Below are 6,000 nucleotides of genomic sequence, written 5' to 3'. Positions count from 1 at the left end.
CTTTATAGATAAGCAAACTCAGGCAAACAAACTTAAATAACTTTAATTTTTTTTTTTCATTTTAATGGTATGTTATTTTTTCCAATTGGAAATAAAGATAGTTGTCAACATTCATTTTTGTCAGATTTTGAGTTCCAATTTTTTCTCCCTCCTTCCTTTTACCTTCCCCCTTCTCCAAGGCAGCAATCAGATACAGATGTACAATCAGTTTTGAAAACATATTTCCATATGAGTTATGTTGGGAAAGAAAAATCAAAACAAAAGGGAAAAGGTTTAAGTGACTTTCCCAGGATCACATAACTAACAAGTGGCTGAGGCCAGATTTGAACTCATGAAAAGAAGTCTTCCTGACTCTAGATCCTGTACCACTTAACTGCCCCTTCCTAATGATTAGAGTTATTCAAAAATTGAATGGATTGCCTTGAGAAACCATAGATTGGTTTCTCTACAAGAAGAATTCTCTTCAAGAATTCTTGAAAATCTTCCAAGAGGGCTGGATGACCACTTGTCAGGTATGTTACAATGAGATTTACTTTCATGTACAGGGCATATTAAATGGTTATTGAAGTCCTTTCCAACTTTCAAATTCTGTGATTCACACAAATTTGTATCAAATCCAGCCCTGATATTCTGATGCAACCCTAACTTGGTCCTAAAGCTGATTATTAAAGTATGGTAGTACTGACATAGAGAATAGGGGCAGATGGATGATGCAGTGGATGGAGCACAGGACCTGCGTTCAAATGTGACCTCAGGCACTTAATTCTTACTAGTTGTGTGACCCTGGGGCAAGTCAATTAATCCCAATTGCCTCCTCTCCCTCCCCCTTCCCCCAAAATGGCATATCCTTTTCTCTAAAGATGTTCAATAGTTATGTAGTATTATGTAAAACAAGAAGATCTCCACTTTGGGGATGTAGTTTCTAATGCACAAAGTTGTTCTATATAGCTAGTGCCAAATCAGAGACTATTCCATTATGCTAGATCCCAAATAGATTCCCTAAGTATTTGTGAGCAGCAAATATTGTTCATGCTAATTGTATTGTCTTTGAATTTCAACACATAGTAAGTCCTCAACAAATGTTATTTGGATTGAATTGAAGAAGGCAGACTTCTTGTTTGACTATAGTAACCTGGGACTTAAGTGACTTTCATACCTTTTCCAAAGCACAGGTTGATAGGAACATGGAATTTATGTCTGGGCCCACATGTGTAACTCGGAATGTAGTCAGAGATACTTTTCTGCTCCAGACTAATATTGTCATTCCACGAAACTTTGATATATTGATATTTAAGTAAGTAAGCTTTGACTTGAGGTAGTTGAGGGGTTTTTGAGGTGGGAGGGAGGTTGGGAGAAGGGCATTTTCTCCTAAGAATATCCCTCAATTGGCGAAGGTCCACACCAGCTTTGCAACCATGTCTAGTCTTTTTCATTAATTCCCTTAATATTTTTTACCTTTTGTTCTTCCACATGATTAGTTTAGATAGAATTGTTATTTTTATTATATTAGTTCAGCCTAAACATGAGCAATTGATATTTTTCCAATTATTTAAATCTAAATTTATTTGTGTGGAAAGTGTTTTGTAATTGTGTCTATATAGTTCCTGGCTTTATCTTGGCAGATATACGCCCAAATATTTTATATTGTCTACAGTTATTTTAATTGAGATTTCTCTTTCTATCTCTTGCTGCTGGGCTTTTTTGATAACATATAGAAAAAGCTGATGATTTACGAATCACATCTAGTCTTACAGAGTTCCCTGGGGAAACTAAAAGGGATAAGTGGCTTATTTTAGGTCACACAGACAGGAAAGGACAAAGATGGGACTTCCTGATTGTAAAGTCAGTTTTCTATTCACTAATAGCACACTATCTCTCTAATAATGCCATGCTACCAGTCCATTAAGGGTAAGCAAGGATGTATTTCCACTTAGGAAAGCTGAGTAATTAGCCTCCTGAGAGAAGAGTTACCCTTTGGGGTCTGGCATGGTTTTACCATAATCATCAATAGAAATCAAGTTACAAAAAAGCAATGTGGTATAATGGGAAAAAGCACTGATCTCAAGAGTCAAAATGCCAAAATTTGCTACTTCTGAAATAATTTACCTTGGTCAATTACTATCTTCTTGGGTCTTAGTTACCAAAGTCATGAGACTGCTAAGTAGCAATATAGTACAAGATCTCTGAACCTGGAGTTAGAAAGACCTGAGTTCCAACCCATCTCAGATATTTATTGTGGGACCATGAGCAAGTGACTTAATCTCTATATGCCTCAGTTTCCTCTTTTGTAAAATGGGGATTTTGTTATTTTTCAGGCCTTTCATTCCCATCTAACTCTTTGTGACTTCTTTTGTAGTTTATTTAGCAAAGATACTGAAGTGGTTTTTTAAAAAATTTTCTTCTCCAGCTCATTTTACAGATGAGGAAACTGAGGCAGGCAAAATTAAATGATTTGCCCAGGGTCACACAGAGAATATGTATCTGGAGCTGAATTTGAGTTTAGAAAGATGAAAATTCCCAAGTCTAGTGTTCTATCCATCTTATCACCTAGTTGCTTTAAACTGGGAATACTAAAAATCAGATCAGTGAATATTTATAAAGCTTTTTTTCTTTTGCAAACTTTAAAGTGCTTTATAAATAATAACTATCATTATATATCTGTAAAACAATGATCTTTAAGGTCCTTTCTTGCTTAAATTATATGATATCCATGATCATACCAAACTTGACATTTTCTTATATGTTTCCTGACTTTGGCAGGAAAGTTAAGTTTAGCAGTGTCAGAGTTAAACTAGCTTATATTTGAATAGCACTTTATGGCTTTCTAAATTATTGATACCCATTATTTCATCTGACCTTCAAGCAACCTCTGTGATGTAGGTGGGGCAATCTTTATTATGCCCATTTTATAGATTAGGAAATTGAGGATCAGTGAAATGATAAGTGGACATCATTACAAAGCTAAATAGATGGCAAGGCCAAGTTGTTGATAGTGGTTTTTAAACTATAAATCAAAGATATGAGATACTATATATATATATATATATATATATATATACACATATATATTTTTTGGCTGAGGCAATTGGGGTTAAGTGACTTGCCCAGGGTCAAACAGCTAGGAAGTGCTAAGTATCTGAGGCCACATTTGAACTCGGGTCCCCTTGACTTCAGGACTGATGCTCTATCCACTGAGCCATCTAACTTCCCCCTATGTTATCCTTTTAAAAAGTAATACTTTCCCCTAATTGCAAATAAAAGTTTTTTAATCTTTTTAAAAATTTTGAGTTCCAAATTAACTCCTTTCCTCACTTCCCTCCGTCTTCCCTAAGACAGTAAAACATTTCATATAAATTATATATGTGGTGCTAGGCTATCCTTTTAATATGAAGTTGTCACTGGTGACCAGAATGGATCTTTCTTTCCCTCATATATTCTGTGATCTATGACTTGCCATCAGGAGTACATGTTTTGAGTTTTGTCTCTTAACTCTATCCGTCTTGGGATGAATGGCAATCTCTTACAAGACAGATCCCTCAATTTGTTATCATGTAATAGAATAAAGTTAAGCAGTAACCTTGGAAACTGAACTCACCATTGTGACCTTATTCATATCTATCATTAACCAGTGAACCTGGTATAAGTTGATCCCCTCTTTTGTTGTTTTTCAGTTGTTTCAGGCATGTGTGGCTCTTCATGACTTGAGGTTTTCCTGGCAAAGGTTTGGCATTTCCTTCTCTAGCTCATTTGACAGATGAGGAAACTTAAGTCACATAGCTAGTAAATGTCTGGGGCTTGTTTGAACTCGGAAAGAGGAGTCTTAGTGATTCCAAATTCAGTATTCTTACATTGTACCAGCCAACTGCCCTTAATCCCCAAGCTGTTTGCAGCCTCTTGACTTCTTTGGTTATTTTCTATAGACTATTTCAGAGCCTTGGCCTTGAAGAATTCTGGTTTTATATGGCAATGCTAGTATTGAATTGCCATTTTTTGGTGCCCCTAATCTCTGATTTCTGGGTGCTAGTTTGGACTGGTTTGTAATCATGTGGCTAGATGTAGAGGAAGATGGGAGCTTCTATTTTCTCCTCATTCTATTTCCCCACAGTGCTTCCTGCAGCCCGAGTTTTGCATTTGTATTAAACTGGTGTTTTTCCTGTGATGATATTTCCCCTCACAGGTTGTCTCACTTCTCCATAGCTCTGGTCTCCATTTCTCATATACTTAGCATAAGGTTGGGAATATAACAGCAATAACAAAAATAATAACTCAGTTTTCATGGTGCTTTAAAATTGGCAAAGTCCTTTTCATTAATTATTTCATTTTGAGAAGAACCTTGTGAAATAGATGCTATTATCCTCATTTTACAAGTGATAAAACTAAGAGAGAAATAAAGAGACAGAGAGAGACAGAGAGAAAGACAGAAACAGACAGACAGACAGAGAGACAGTCAGAGAGAGAGAGAGAGAGAGAGAGAAAGAGAGAGAGAGAGAGAGGAGAGAGAGGGGGGGAGAAAGAGAGAGAGACAGAAGGAGACAAGAGACATAGAGAGAGAGACAGAGAGAGAGAGAGAGAGAGAGAGAGAGAGAGAGACTTACCAAGTACCATACATCTGGCAAATGACTTTGGTAGGATTCAATTCTGATTCCTAGTCTGACACTTCAATCCTTTATATCAAACCATTTCTCAGATGTTATTGTTAATAAAATGTTAGCAATTAGTAATAATAGATAGCATATCCATACTAATTTACAATTTGCAAAGAGTTCTACATTGTCGTCTCATTTGGCCCTTAAAACAATCTTGAAGGATAGATGCTATTATACCCATTTTACAGGTGAGAAGACCAAGATTCAGGATCAGACTGCTGGTAACTGTCCTAGATAAGATTCAACACAGGCATTCCTGGTTTCCACTACAGCACTTTCTCTATTATGTCAAACCACCTCACAGCTGTTATTAATTGTAAAAATGTTAGGAATTGGTAGACACATTAGAACACCCTTTGTAGATATTTTGCCTTTGATGGTGATCGAAATCTGCCCATTTATCTTAAGGCAGACAAAACTGCAAAAACATGCTACAGAGCACTTGTCTTTTTTTTTTTCCTTAATAGTATTTTATTTTTCCAAATACACATAAAAATAGTTCCCAACTTTCATCTTTGTGAGATTTTATGTTTCAGATTTTTCTCTTTCCTTCTCTTACCTCCCCTGTCCCCAAGATAGCAAGCAATCTGATACAGATTATATATGTACAATCATATTAAAATATTCCCATATTAGTAATGTAGTGAAAGAAGAATCAGAACAAAAGGGAAAAACCATGAGAGAAAACAACAACAAAAAATGAAAATAGTATGCTTCTGTCTGCATTCAGTCGTCATAGTTCTTTCTCTGAATGTGGATGGCATTTTCCATCACAAGTCTATTGGAATTGTCTTGGATCGTTGTATTGCTGAGAAGAGTGGTCTATCATAGTTGACCATCACACAATCTTCCTGTTATTGTGTATAGTGTTATCTTCACTTTAATATTCTCACTTCATTCAGCATCATTTTATGTAAGTCTTTTTAGGCTTTTCTGAAGCCTTCTTTTTCTTCATTTCTTATAGAGCAATAATATTCCATTCCATTCATATACTATAACTTATTCATCTGTTCTCCCATTGATGGCCATCCACTCAATTTACAATTTCTTTCCACTGTAAAAAGAACATTTTTGTACAAGGGGGTCCTATTTCCTCTTTGGGATATAGACACATTAGTGACACTGCTGGGGATATGCATACTTTTATAGCCCTTGGGCATAGTTCTAAATTGTTCTCCAGAATGGTTAGGTCATTTCACAATTCCACCAACAATGCATTAGTGTCCCAGAAAGGGCTTATCTTTTGGACACAACTCATCATAAACCCCAGCCAGGTTCATTCTGCCATTGAACATGAAACCCTGGGTTTCTTTTGGATGCACAGATGAGGTACTTGAAAGGACCTGCTAATTGG

The 6,000-nt window shown here is 36.1% G+C and overlaps 1 long non-coding RNA gene across 1 annotated transcript in view; it reads left to right on the top strand.

Moving 5' to 3' along the window:
* The first annotated feature begins 3,655 nt into the window (after nt 1–3,655).
* Nucleotides 3,656–6,000, top strand: part of LOC116420462 — a 208,410-nt gene continuing 206,065 nt past the window's right edge. The window contains exon 1 of the long non-coding RNA XR_004230791.1: nt 3,656–3,721. This is a non-coding gene — a long non-coding RNA (uncharacterized LOC116420462). The remainder of the gene's footprint in view (nt 3,722–6,000) is intronic.

The sequence above is a fragment of the Sarcophilus harrisii genome, chromosome 1 (assembly GCF_902635505.1).
Source record: "Sarcophilus harrisii chromosome 1, mSarHar1.11, whole genome shotgun sequence".
Classification (NCBI taxonomy): Eukaryota; Metazoa; Chordata; class Mammalia; order Dasyuromorphia; family Dasyuridae; genus Sarcophilus; species Sarcophilus harrisii.
Note: the sequence above shows the minus strand (reverse complement) of the source record. Positions and strands in the feature narration are given on the sequence as shown.